Here is a 15,226-nt window from a genome sequence, read left to right on the forward strand (position 1 = left end):
AAGTTGATAAAAATTATCCAGGAACATTTAACATTTGTAGATGGGGGCTGCATTTTTACTCAGATGGAACCTCCCAGCTTGAATGATTCATTTGTGGGAGTTGTACACAAGAGTTGCTTGCAAAGAGAATCTTATGAGTAAATGATAAGTGAAGTCATCCTTTTCAGAAAATAAGAAGAGTTATAACTGGGGTGGAGAAGCAGCTGCCCTCATCTCAAGAAGGGCCCTTATGCATGGCCACAGAAGAGTGAGGCTATAGCCCATGATTTTGGCAGTGATCGTGCCCTCCCTGGGCATAGCAGGAGCCGTTAGGTCAATCCCAGCATTAACTTGACTGTATTTGGATAAAACATGAGAATCGATCTTAAGTATTATTAGTGAGACCAGCCTATATTACCAGTAGCCAACACAGCAGAATCAGAAACAGCTGGAAAAAGCTACAAATCGGGGCCATGAGGGGCAGATGTAACTTGGCACTCAGGGCTACAGAACATGTGGGGAGGGACAGCAACAGCACCTCCTGTGGTTTTTCTGCAAAGATTGAGGAGGGACTCTGAGCTAGTATGTAAGTTTGTTACCCTTGTGATTTTCATCCATGCTCTTGATTTTTTTTTTTTTTTTTTTTTGAGGTTGTATGTCCAGGACACTCAAGAGTTATGGAAGAAAAGAATGGAGCAAGAAAAGATGGGGCAGAAAGAAGGGAGAATGACCCATTATTGGGAACATTCTGTCTATAGAAAGAACATTGTGATTGGTTAAAACAAAAGCAGCAACAATAAAATTACCAAACACCTCTGTGTTCTGGACAGTGTGCTGGACAGAAGGAACATAGAGACAGTGGGACGAAGTCATATAACTCTATTCATTCATTTATCTTAGCTCTTATATTATAATCATCTACTTGCCTGTCTTTCTAAAAAGACTGAGCTCCTTTAAGGCAAAGATACTGTCTTTTCTATCTTTGTGTCTCCAATGTATACTGTATCCTTGCTGGCTATGGAACTTTCTGTGCAAACTGAGACACTTGTGAGAATGAAATGGGTACTATAAATGATTACTCCTGGGCGATAGACACAAACCAGGACTTTCCCAGGTGAAAGGAAGAAGCACTGTACAGAACATGTATTTTCAAAGATAAATGCACCTTGGGCCAATTCTTAGAACTCAAGGCAAATCTTGAAATAGCCTCTGAGCTAGGCAGTGATTGACAACGGAGGGTATTTTGACTCTTTAGTTTTGTGTCAGTTGGGACATCTTACCATTGTGCATTATTGGGTTGTGACTGTGCAGAAACCCAATAAAAAAAAAATAGGCACGTATGAGACTAGATGTTCCACAGTCATCCAAAGAATGACAAAACCATTTCAAGAGGAACATGATAAGGTCTGTTGGCAAGGATCTTTCTTGGCATCCTGGAAACTTCTGGGGTGAATGCATGCACTGAGCTCAAATCAGAATATCTGCAGGAAAAAAAAAGAAGTCAGACCAGGAAAGTAACAGGAAATGGATATCACTGCTGGAGACAATGACTAATTTAAGCAGAGTAGGAGAAAAAATTTTCTTTTCCTTTGTGCCAGTTCCTTTCACACAACTTCAGAACATTCTATGACAACCCAGTGTGCAACTTGGCACTGTCAGAAGAGACCTGGGAAAGAAAGAAAATGTGGTAATAAATGAAAACAGAATATTGTTGTTGAGAGCCTGGAGACCATTTCCAGAGTTTTTTACTCAAGGGGGAATAAGAAAATAGGAAAAACTTTTAAAAAAAAGAAAAAAAAAAAGAGTAAATGGTAAATTTCTCGCTCATCCCCATCTCTTTTCACTGGAGGCAACAAGGAAAAGAATGAATTTTCACGTTTGTCTGGGATTCTTCCTATGTAGAAAACAAAAAAGAACTCAGTCAGATAAAACAAAACACTTTCCAAGACTTAGTATGGAAGGGTGGGGTGGCCTTAGTATGAAATGATGATGCCCATCAATGGCAGAAAACGTCTTTTCTTTCTACCTCAGGTTTGGCCCAGTGCCCTTTGTTTAAGTCTCTTTTTTCTATCAACAGGAATTGAGTCTGTAGAGACTATATGTAATGGTCTCCCGATGACTTCAGCATTTGTTTTTTCTTTTCTTTTTTCTTTTTTTTAACTTGAAGTTCCAGGTTACACGTGTAGAACGTGGAGCTTTGTTATATACATGTGCCATGGTGGTTTGCTGCACCTATTAATCCATCCTCTAGGTTCCCTCCCCTCACCCCCCACCTAATGGGCCCCAGTGTGTGTTGTTCCCCTCCCTGTGTCCATGTATTTTCATTGTTCAGCTCCCATTTAAGAGTGAGATCATGTGGTGTTTGGTTTTCTGTTCCTGTGTTAGTTTGCTGAAGCTGATGGCTTCCACCTTCATCCATGTCCCCACAAAGGACATGATCTCATTCCTTTTTATGGCTGCATAGTATTCTATGGTGTATATGTACCACAGTTTCCTTATGCAGTCTATCGTTAATGGGCATTTGTGCTGGTTCCCTGTCTTTGCTATTGTAAATAGTGCTGCAATAAACATATGTGTGTATGTGTCTTTATAGTACAATGATTTATATTCAGCATTTCAAACAGCACATTTGAAGTAGACATGCGAGAGTTTCCAAGAGACCACTCATTTATTGAAAATAAAAAAAAGGGGGGGACAGTCTGAGTGTCTTTTCTTTTTGTAAAGAAATAGTAGTTCACTCCAGTTCAGTGCTGGACATCCAAGGGTATGCTCAGAGGGTTACAGTTTCTGCTCCCACAATGGTACTGTGGCTTGCACTGGCAAAGATTGAAGGTGAGCACATCTTGTTCTCGTGCTTTTTTTCTTGGTTGCCTTCTCTTCTCTCTGCTTGATTAAACACGTGAGCTTGTAGCCCTTCAAAGACTAGTACACATCAGTCTCTTCTCTTCCTCCCATGCTTCTTGCTGGGACTATAGTATGTACATCCTTGGCTTGCTAAGCAATTCTACTGTGTGTGTGTGTGTGTGTACGTGTGTGTGTGTATGTGTTATGTGGATGTTTTGTGCATACAAGCATGTGGTGCATATATGCACATGTGTGTCCCATATATGCTATGTGTGTTTTCTAGTGGGTGGAATGTATATTGTACATGTGTGTTACCTGTACTGGATGTGCTGTGTATGTAATGTGTGTCTGATGTGCATATGATGCATTGTATACATGGTTTATGCATGTTGTGGGTATGTGTATAATATGCATGTGTTGTATATGTGTTTGTGTGTTGTATTGTGTGTGCTGTGTGCTCAATGTGTGTGTGATGCATATGTTGTATATGTGTTTTTTGTGTATTGTGTGTATGTGCATCATCGGAAATGTTGATCTACTTTCTTATGTTCATCACTTTTGTTGGATGTGCTGTAGCTTACCAATGTCTCTTTTCAGCTTTGGGCTGCTACCACATTTCTTCAGCTATCTCTGAGTAGTGCACAAGATGTCAGGACTCCAGATTCACCATTCCTCTGCAAACAACTGCTGACTTTCTGTAAGTTTATCAGTCATTTTGCATGCACAACCTACTCCCTGGAGGCTTCATCCTTTCCCGGTTATCACTCACCAGTCTGTACTTTCTCATGGGGTTGTCAACTAATTCTCTCTGCATGCTCCTCCCTTCCCACTCATTCCTTAAACCACAGTGATGCAGTCTTCCTCTGCCATAACTCCACTGAAGATGGCCTCCCTGTGGTTAATGAAGAAGTTACTGCCAAATTCACTGGACATTTTTTAATCCTTATATTATAAAAATCAAACAATTGTAAGCATCGTCAAACTCTTCCTCCCATTTGAAATTCCTGTTGCTGAATTAGGCAGCGGCATGTGGCAATTTCTCAAATAATGTTGTTTAATTCAATAATGTTTCATTATAACGTTTATGAAAAAAGATTTGATGCCCAGCTGGGGCCACTGTCTGCATGGAGTTTGCAAGTTCTCTCCACGTCTGTGTCTGCATGTGTTTTCTCTGAGTACTCCAGTTTCCTCCCACACGTCAAAACTGCACATTAGGTTTGTTGGTGTGTTTCAGTGGTCCCAGTCCGAAGGAGTGTGGATGTGGGTGTGAGTGTGCGCTGTGATGGGATGGCATTCTGACCAGGGTTGGGTCTCACTTGGCTCCTGAGCTGCTGGGACAGGCTGCAGCCACCCAAAACCCTGTACTAGAATAAATGAGTAAATGATTATCTAACTTGTTTTTATTAATCTTTCTTCAACACATGCATATCTCATATTTATGTCAACGTTTAATATTTGAGTGTTTGGAGTTTCCATTTAGAAGTATCATGATGTTTTTCTGACCAGAATATGGAGTACAAACTTAAGTCTTGTTAATATCAATTAGCCAGTGGTAAAATTGGTTTTGTCATATATCATTTTGTTTGGAGTTGCCATTTCCAAAAGCCTAATGTTAAGTGAGATCTTTCTTCACTGTCACACTCCCCTTGGTTCTCTAGCAGTTCCTGAATCTTCTCCATCTCATTCTCTTCTTCAGTCCATTTTTTAAATATTAGTCCCAAGTATTCCATTGTAGTCTCCATATTTCAGTCTATACATTTTCCCTGACTGACCACATTCACACACTCAGTCTCATTTTCCTCATCATGAATGACCCACAAGTGTCCAGGCTCAGCCAAGACCCCTTCCAGGTGCAGACCTGAGTTCTGTCTGCCTGCAGGACAGCTCCCTCTGGGTATATCAGCAAGTATCCCCCCAGGATCTGCTCAGAGCCCATGAATCCTCCTTTGTCTGTCATTGGCATCACTAAGCCTGTGGTCACCCAGGCCAGAAACCCAAGAGACTCGCTTACCTTCTGGGAAGAGAGAATCCTATTTTCCTCAGAGGGTTGTTGTGGGACTAAAATGAGATAAGCAATACAAGTAAATTTAATATATTACCTAGCTTTTAGTAGGTATCCAGAATATGACTTTTCTTTCTTTTTCTCTCTTAAAACATTATCATGGAAGTTCATTGAGTCAGAGATTAGTTACAGATGGGAGTTTTCAGACATGACTTCAGTAAACAATCAAACAAAATTACAATATTTAAATAACAAATCATGAACAAGGACTGTCTCTGCAGCACATGAATTCACAAAGCGATTCTACAACACCTCCATTATTGATGCTCAGAAATCTGTGGGACTGGAGGACAGGAATTGTATTGTCTACTTTGTAGAAAAGGAAACTGTGCTTCTGATGGATTCAGTGACTTCACCAAAGTCACCCAGCAGGCCAGTGGCAGAGCTGGGAGAGAAATAATCAGAAAGATCAGAATCCAGTTTAAAGAGTGTATTCACATAAAAAGCTGGGAATGGCCACCTGGAAAACATAGACATCAGAGAAGTGAGGTCAGTTCTTTGAAGTTAAAAGTTAAGATTTTGCCTATGAAGGAAGAAAACAAACACAAAAATTTAACAGGATTACAACATTTTCTATACAAGGCTGGTTTATGAGTTAAAACAATTTAATTAGTTACAGTTTTTCTTTCCTGTACAACCTGTTTTCATTTCCTTTCCAATTTAAAAGAGTATGTTTAACCTTCCAGTAGACCAGAGGTCCCCAAGACCTGGGCTACAGACCAGTGGTCCTGGGCCACTCAGCAGAAGGTGAGAGTGGTTGGGCAAGCATTACCCCCTGAGCTCTGCCTCCTGTCAGATCAACGGTGGCATTAGATTCTCATAGGAGTATGAGCCCTACTGTGAACCGTGCATGTGAGGGACCTATGTTGCATACTTCTTGTGGAACAGTTTCATCTCGAAACCATCCCTTCCACTCTACCCCTGCCCATGAAAAAATTATCGTTTGTGAAACTCGTCCCTAGTGTCAAAAAGGTTGGGACTGCTAGATTAGATAATTTGACAGCCGTGGTCTTTGTGCGAGAGAGGTAAGAGGGAAGTAACTCTAAAACAAAAATCAACAATAAGAGAGTAGGGGGTCTTCCCTTCCCTGGTGCCCTTTAGTCATTTACATTTTACAAAACACTACAGGTGAGGGAGGAGGCTAATCCATAGTAAGAAAAACAAAGTTTACAGCTGCCTATGTTGTAGCTGCCTATTACCTGACTCAGGCCCTGTGATCTTATTCCTTTAAGGCGCAAAATAATTTAAAGTTCCAACAGCTTAGAGTTGGAATTACTTATTTTTATTCCTCCCAAGTGTGTGTTCCTTCTGTTTCTTGTGGCCTGCTAATAATCAGGTAGGTAGTGTCTCTCTACCAAGGTAGATATTACCCAATTGGACAGATTGACAGGCCACCATCCATCTCTGAGTTCAGAGGAGGGGGCAGTGGCTGAATTAAGAGGGTCTAATCACCATAAAAGTCATTGGTGAGGCTGAAGCTTATGATAGTTTTTAAGACAGGGATATAGATTTGGGGAGAGAAGTGTAAGGGGTTTGCTCAGCTTGTGACGTGACACATAGAATGAGATAGATGAAGGAGTAGCTTCAGGAATATAAATCTGCCAGACACATGATGTAGATTATTTTGCCTGTCTATGGGTGATCATTTCTGGAAGAGTGAGTACAATGCAGTGCCAGGTGCCACGGCAATTCAAAAAAACTAACTAAGCTCACCATTTTATAGTCAGTGTAGTGGAATCATATACATGATCTGATGTAGACTTTGCAATCACCCTTTGATATTTTAGTTATTATTATTATTATTCCTCCTCTATAGGCCAGGAAAGTGCAAATCTCAGAGTAGAGAATTTGTAAAAGGTCTTGTTCCAAGGTCAACTAGCAGAGAGACAACAGACAAAAATCTAAGGCTATAGACTTAAAATCTCTTTAACTTGTTTACCATGCTACATCTGGGTCTTAATCTTTGCTCTCATCTTGGGCAGAGGCCTGAACATAGGTCTCTCACAAATGTAGATACTAATAACCACTCTACCTACCCCATGCCATTGTCTGTGAAATCCAGATTGATGATGTACGTGGAAGGGCTCTGTAGAATTCAGCGTAATATTATAGACCTGGAGAGTATTGGTATCAATGAGTTTCCATTTCTGCTGCCTTTCTGCTCCATGACTTTCAGCTTTATCTCATGGAGGGAGGTACCATTTTCTTTGCTGGCAATACAAGGCTGGTCAAATCAATGAGCTGAACCTTCCTCAGCCATCAGGACAATGTGTGTTCCATTCCTGCACAGGAGGCTCTGGGCTGTTTGCAGTGCTGCCCTCATATCACGGATGTCAGAATGTCAGTAGAAGATGCCAGATCTCACAGGGTAAGCTCCTCTTTCTGCAAAGGAGTGGACACAGGACTGCAGTGGTGAAGTACAACATGCCCAAGGTCACACAGATGGTTAATGGAAAAGCCATTTCTAATAAACCATCTGTGATTGTCTTTCTGAGACCTTTAGCCTCTCTTTAGGCCCTTTCTATCCACATCACTGTATTCAAACAAAGAAAATAAAAGGCCTTCTCAGCCCCCATGTTCTACTTTCTGCCTTGTGGTCTAGTTCCAGGAAGTGGGTGGTAGGGAGGGAGCACAAATTAATCCTACCCCTTTTTGGGAGAGTGAGCTGGCTAAGAGGTGATTTTGTTTTGTTGGTATCAGCACTTTAGCAAATGTGATAGGCTTCTGATTGTTTCTGTGAAAGAAGAAGACTAACGGGAGGAAAAAGAAAAGAGGTGAGCAACAAGGTGCTGATGCTTTAAAGGAATAGGTGAAAGTGACAACAGCAATAATAACAATGGTAACTAACATTTGTTGAGCACTCAGTGTGTGCCTAGATGTGTGCTTACAACATTTTAATTAATCTTTGTGAAAACACGATGAGGCAGTTATTATTGTTATATTTACAAAAAAAAAAAAAAGGCTAAGTCTACGTGAGGTTCAGTGACTTTGGATAGCATGACAAAATAGTAAAAGGATAGGTGGAATGTGAACTCTGATCATCCAGTGGCAGAGGTTTTATGCCAGGGCATTATGCCACATTGAGGGTAAGACAGTGAGAAGCATTCCTGTTGGGGTGCCAGGATTTTCAGATGACCAAGATATCCATGATGTCTGGGTAGTCTACCCCTAACAGGTAGTACACTCCCCCAGGGTACTACTAACAAGTACTACAGGTGCTGCCTGTTAGGATAAAGGTAGCCTTATAGAGAATGATTCAGAGGCCTCAGTCATGTTCTTATTCATTCACTTTTTTTCTTCTGTTCAACAGGTGTTATCCTATGGGGTTAGAGATTTTAAGCAAGAGAAATAGTGCTCCCACCTATACTTGACATTTCTTGTTCTTTGGCCTTTGGTGTGGCAGGCAGAATTCTAAGATGACCTCATTGACTCTCACCCTTTTCTTATTCCCTCCCCTTATAGTATGAGTAGAACCTGAAAATGTGATGAATGTGAGACTAGAGAGTGAACAGAGTTGCTTCTGAGTATGCTTAAGATTCTTGATTGTGAAAAGATGGGAAGAGAAAGGGTGATTGCTGGGAGTGGGGACACCAGATACATGATGTGTCTGGAGATACAGAAGAGAGAAGGAATTTCGTGAAACAAAATCCCATAAAAATAGCAGATGAGGTGGTTACCATGGGATGGGAGTAAAGAAGAGATTACCCATGAACAGAAGTCTTACTGCCTTGTCTGTATCTTTCTAATAAGTAGGAGTGAAACGAGGGAGAATCTCATTTGCCTAAAGAGAATGGGACATTGTAAGCTTTGTCATAAAATCTGAGGGTTTAATGTTGATGCACATATTCATATACCTGCCACTCATTAGCCTCTAATGTAACCTTAACTTGATGGTATGTGCCTAGTAGACATTCAAATTCCTCAAAGTATTACAGTTTCTGGGGTTTTTTTCTGGGCATCTTGTAAAATTGTACTTCTCTCTTCCCTTGCAGTTAGGCATGGCTGTAGGAGTTGCTTTACCAACCTCTTTCGGGAAGACATCTTAGAACCAGTTCTCAATCGCTATCTTGTCTTCTCCTCTGCCACAACAATCTGCAGTTATTTTGAGTAGGCTGTTCTGCCAACCTGAGCACTGAAGAGAGAAACAGTACAGCTTCCAGTTTATCCATAATGAGCATTTCATGAGAGTAAGAAGCACACATTTTTTGTTTTAACGTATTGGGATTTGGGAATTAATTGTTACTGTAGCATGATCTAGATCACCCTGACAAAAGCAACACTCAAGGAAAAAACACTTGGCTCCCCATTATTGAGATATTCCCCAAATGCATGAATGACACCATGCCATGTGCCAAGGACCATTAGAGCAACAACCAAAAATGGCAACACAACAACAACAGCAGCAGCAAACACAATTGTGTCTCCATGTGTAGCCCTCTGGGCTTCCATGGCAATTATAGTCACTGGGAGGATTGCACTGACTTTTCTAAGAATTCACTGCTCTCTCAAAGCAGGGACTCTATATCCACATTTTCCATATCATTTCTCCACAGCTTGTCCTTAGGGTGAAAGAACAAGGGCTTTTATAACACATTCCATTGGCTGGGTTTATGATGCTCTGCCTTACTTCCTCTGCCCTGAAGTAAAGCTGAATTATAAAATAGGGCCGGTCTTATCTTGGGCAGCCATGCAACAACGGTTTCTGGAGGTGAGTGTTGAAATATGTCTTGGGGCTTTGGGAAATGTTTTCAATTCAACATTCTGTGATCCTTGTCCAAAGATCCTTGATAGCATCCTTTAGGCGTCACTGAATACAATCAGCACACACACAAAAAAAAAAAAAACAAAATCTTTGCATTCAAATGCCTTAAACTAACAAGTAAAGAAGCAAATATCTAGAAAATATTTTGTAGACTAAGTAAAAAGAGGACTATAATTACATGTATATATATAAATAATAATAATGTAGTCATGTACATTCATAGACAGTCATATATATTAGGGTTCAGAGTCTTTGAGAAGAATATTGCCCAGGTGTCAGAAGATTTGGGTTTTAGACCAAGCTTATCATTAAACAAGAAGCCTAAAACAAATGGCTTGCTTTCCTTACATTTCCTATTTATACAATAAAAACATTGAATATATAAACTAATTGTTCTCTGAGGGCTCTTAAAACTCTGATATTCTATGATTTTATTTATTATTATGCCACAACCTCATCTAATCATAGTAACAACAGCTAACATTTCAGTTCCAACAACTATGGAGGATTGTTGGCAAAGATAGTAACAATTATTCCCTTCCCTTTGTTGTATGAACTTGTAGTTCTATCAAGTGGTGCAGTCTAGGCTGGCCTTGTGGTTTTCTTTGACCAATAAAACAAGGCAGAAGTGGTGTTGTGCCAGTTAGAAGCCTAGGTGTCAAAAGTCTTGCATGCTTCCTCTTTTTCTTTTGGAACACTGCTGCTACCTTATGGACAAGTTCAAGGAAGGCTACTGAAAGATCTGAGACATGTGGCCCATGCAAATTCCATCACCCCAGCCAACAGTTACCCAACCACCAGAAAATGTAAATGAGACCACCGTAGAGAAACCAGCCCCCAGCCAATCCACTAGCTGACCTCAGACTCCTGAGCCAGTCCCGCTGAGATCTACCAATACTAGTTCAGGTCAGCAGAGCCATCCAGATTACCTGTAGACTCATAAGCAAAAAGACATTGTTGTTTTAAGCCACTAAGTTTGAGGGTTGTTTGTTACATAGATGTAGTAATAGATAATTTATGCAACATGTCAAAAATTAATTCATTTGATCCTTACAACAAACCAATAAAGAGGTATTATTATATTATTATTATTATTATTCTACTCATTCTACAGAGGAAGAAACAGAGGCAATTTACTTGCCCTACTAGTGAGCAGATGAGCTGGAATTTTAACTCAGGTTGTCCTGCTCTAGAACCTCCATTTTTCCTATGATAAGCACAAACTAGTAAATAATTTCTGCTAATTGTAAGAAATATCTGCCACCTATGTAAGTCTGTCTGCCAACCCACACTTCCACGTTAAAGTGAAATAAAACACATATAAAAATTTCACAGTTTACATTCACATTACACATCTTCATCCACATTGTCTTTGAGTTATGGATGACAATAATAATTTCATTTACTATCTCCAAAGGCAGTCTTTACAAATCTCCCTTACTTTCATTTATTTCCAAAAAATTTATTGAGAAGGAGCAGCAGAAATAAACTCCTTCCCACCCAGAGAAGTTTTTTTTCTACAGATCTGGAATCTGAGGAGTCACACTTTCAATGGAACACCCCTTCACTTAGCCTCACCTAATTAAATGTTGCTCTTCTTAAGGATGTTTCATAGACATTTCCACCAACTGCTGCTAATGGCAGAGACAAGGGAGAGACTATTTTAGTGGGTGTTTCTGACCATAGCCCAAAGTGATCTCTTGGGTATGTTGCATTGCATAACAGGTTACCACAATAACAAACCTATATTATCTCATTGTTTCCATGGGGCTGAAATCCAGGTACACCTTATCTGGGGTCACTGGATCTCTTACAGTCAAAGGGTCAGCCATGGTTGCAATCATTTCAAGACTCAAATACGGAAGAATATGCTTGCAAGTTCATGCATCTAGTCATTGGCAGGGTTCAGTCCTTTTGGGTGGTCTGACTGAGGGCTTTAGTTCTTTGCTGGCTGTTTCTGACTGGGTGGTCATCTCAGTAGGGCAGTTGACAACATGAAAACTGGCTTCATCGGTGGGATTAAATGAGAGGAAAGAGAGAGTGAGAGTTTCTAATTTTTTCTAACCCAAACTTGCAAATTTATTTCTATTACTTTTGCTGTATTCTATTTCCTTTTTTAAAAAATATATACATTCATAGGGTGTAAGTGCAATTTGCTACATTTGATGTATTTCGTTGTGGTGAAGTCAAGGCTTACACTGGAGCAACGCACATTGAACTTGCCAAGTGACCTCCCATCAAGACCCCCCTCCCACCCCAGCACCCCTCTAGGTTTTTATTGTCCATCATTCTACTCTTTGTTTCCATGTTTACACATTCTTTAGCTCCCACTTACAAGCAAGAATATTTTTCTTTCTGTGTCAGAGTTGTTTCACTTAAGATAATGGCCTTCAGTTCCATGCATGTCGCTGTAAAAAGACATTATTTTTTATGAATGAATAGTATTTCACTGTGTATATATACCTCATTTAATCTAATCTTCCATTGTTGGATACTTAGGTTGATTCTGTATCTTTTTTATTGTGAATTGTGCTGTGAAAAATATACCAGTGCAGGTATCTTTTTATGATTTTTTTCCTGCCTTTGGATGGATACTCAGTAGTAGAATTGCTAGATTCTATGGTAGTTCTATTTTTAGTTGTTTGAGAACTAGGCATGCTGTTTTCCATAGAGATTGTACTAATTTACATTCCCACCAACAGTGTATAAGAGCTCCTTTTTCTCCAAAATTTTGACTAATCTGTTATTTTTTGTCTTTTTAGTAATAGCCATTCTGATTTGTGTAAAATGGTATCTCATTGTGATTTTAATTTGCATTTCTCAGATAATTAGTGATGTTGAACATCTTTTCGTATGCTTGTTGGCCATTTGTATTCTTTTATACAATGTCTATTAATGTCTTTAGCCCACTTTTAATGAGATTACTTGGGGTTTTTTGTTGAGTTGTTTTAGTTTCTTGTAAATTCTGCATATTAGACCTATATTAGTCCATTCTCACATCTCTATAAAGAAATACCTGAGACTGGGTAATTTATAAAGCAAAGAGGTTTAATGAGCTCACGGTTTGGCAGCTGTAAAGGAAGCACACTGCTAGCATCTGCTTGGCCTCTGGAGTGACCTCAAGAAACTTTCACACATGGCTGGATCAGAAGGAAGAGACAGAGGAGTATGTTACACACTTTAAAAATGACAAGATCTCATGATAACTCACTCACTATCATGAGGACAGTACAAAGGGGATGGTATTAAACCATTCATGAGAAACCATCTCCATGAACAAATCACCTTCCATCAGGCCCCACCTCCAACTTTGGGGATTACACTGTGACATGAGATTTGGGTGAGACACAGGTCCAAACCATGTCAAGACCCTTGTTTTAGGTATAGATTGCAAATACTTTCTCCCATCCTGCAGTTTGTCTGTTCACCCTACTAATTATTTCTTTTTCTGTGACTAGGGTTAGCATATACTCAAGGGACGGGAAATGCAAAAGGATGTATATGCCAGGAGGTGTTAAATCATTGAGGGCCATCTTAGAAGTCTGTCTATTATACCTTGCAAGCTAGATACGTCTTTGAAGCTTTGTGTTTTATCTTTATATTTACATTGTATGCAAAAGTCATTATGTCTACATTTATTTTAACAGAAGGATAGTATCTGAATTATTTATTATCAGGAGATGACGCCTATTTTCTATTCTGTAACTTTTGGTATGCCAGGTTGCAGGCATAAACTCTGTTTGGAGAAGCACTGCCTGGGTCATTTTCTTATCTTTTCAATTCAAATCAATCTTGTCATTTGTATAAAGGAGAAAAATAAGACCCAAACAGGACAGTGAAGGTCACCGCTCTCCAAGGCAATGACAAAGTTGAAACCAAAAAAAAATCCTGGGACTCTGGGGTTGGGGCCAGAATAGTTCTTTCAAGACCTTGCTTTAGTTGTGTCTCAAGCACACCTACTAGCATTTAGCACATACTTAATTTGACTTTTCCTAACAGTGCATGGCACGTGTGCCTTGTTCTCCCTGTGATGCTATAAGGTGTTAAACTCAAGAACCAAGTCACATTGTTCCCGGCACATTGATAGTCACATAAGACATGTTCAGAGTCCATTCCATTTTAGTCTTTTCTTCTTAATGTGGGAAGTCTTGAAAATCAGGATACTGTTATCTATCAGAAAACTTTTTTTTTTTTAATTAAAATATCTTAGTGTAATCACTCACTCTCCCCTCATGGCTTTTCCCAGGCCCTCATCTTGCTCTCCTGATTCATGATGACAAGCTCCAAACAAGTCCTCTGACTCCAAGTTCTCCTTTATTTCCATACATTCTCCTCCCTTTAGCTTCTATAGGGTTTTGAAAGCAGATCTCTTTTTCCTGCTAAAAACTCACCAGTCCTCACATTTTCTTCAAATATATATCCAATTCCTCAGGTAGACCAAGTAGGGTCTTCATGTCAGGACCCTGGCTTAGCCTACAATTTCATCTCATCCCTCTCTTTGTCATCAGTCCTACTCTTCATCCAAACAATACTCCTTAGATATTCCCTAAAAGGCAGAGTTGTTTGTGCCTCCATGCCAATATCCACGTTGTGTCCTCAGCTTTGAATCACCTTTCCTCAAGCCTCTTCTCTTTCTTACTCATTCTTCAAGATTTATTTTAAGCATCTCCAGCATTGGAAGCTTTTTATGTGTCTTCCTCTCCCAGTCTGTACTTCCTACGAAAGCTCTAAGACATTCACTTCAGCTATTATCATTCCTCCTCTTTACATTTTCAATATCACACCCAGACACCAATAACTACAAGATTCACAACAAAAACCACACAGCAATGAGCTTTTTTCACATCATTTACTAAGCTCTTCTGACACATCAAACACTGTACTATGTATAGTGTACGTTATCCTCTTTCTCTTACAGTAACTTTAAGAGATCAGTGTATATGAGCTTTATGAGTAAAGTTATCTCAGAGAAGTTAAGATACACATGGTCAAAAATAGATCTCGGATGCCAGTCTAGGTCTGTCTCGTGTTCTCTTACTATACTTCTCAGATTTATATTATTGAGGCAAATTATCAGGTAAAACTGAATCAGCATGACCTTTAGGACATTGTCTCTGCAATACTCTTGTGAATACCCTTGTGATTGATCAAATTTGTGCAACATTTGCTAAAAATCAGCAACCTTTGCTTTTCCTAGTTGAATTTGAGAATTAACTTGAAATGGGTCCAGGGGCGTGGCTACTGGCAGCATGGTATTGGTGTCACACAGAACTGTTCTCCTGCTTGACTCCGTAAAGTGCTTTTCATTGCTTTTGAAGCCCTCAATGATCTAGTCCCTGCATCTGGATTTTGGGTATCAGATGTTCACAGCAGTGGTTTTTAACCATTAGCATGAACTTGTAGTGCTTGATAAAATACAGATTACTGAACCCCACCCCCAGGGCTTCTAATTCAGCGTTCCAAGGTGGCCCTGAGAATTTGCATGTCTAACATGTTCCCAGGTGATGTGGGTGCTGCTGGTTTAGGGACCATGGATCATCTATTGAAAATGACGAGTTTACAAAAATTGTCTGGGAATG

The 15,226-nt window shown here is 39.8% G+C and overlaps 1 long non-coding RNA gene across 1 annotated transcript in view; it reads left to right on the plus strand.

Annotated features, from left to right (window-relative positions):
* Positions 1 to 1,553: 1,553 nt before the first annotated feature.
* The window catches only part of LOC117085158, a 30,109-nt gene continuing 16,436 nt past the window's right edge, over positions 1,554 to 15,226 (plus strand). The window contains exon 1 of the long non-coding RNA XR_004437825.1: positions 1,554 to 1,666. This is a non-coding gene — a long non-coding RNA (uncharacterized LOC117085158). The remainder of the gene's footprint in view (positions 1,667 to 15,226) is intronic.

This window comes from Trachypithecus francoisi, unplaced genomic scaffold (assembly GCF_009764315.1).
Source record: "Trachypithecus francoisi isolate TF-2019V2 unplaced genomic scaffold, Tfra_2.0 Lachesis_group1, whole genome shotgun sequence".
NCBI classification, from domain to species: Eukaryota; Metazoa; Chordata; class Mammalia; order Primates; family Cercopithecidae; genus Trachypithecus; species Trachypithecus francoisi.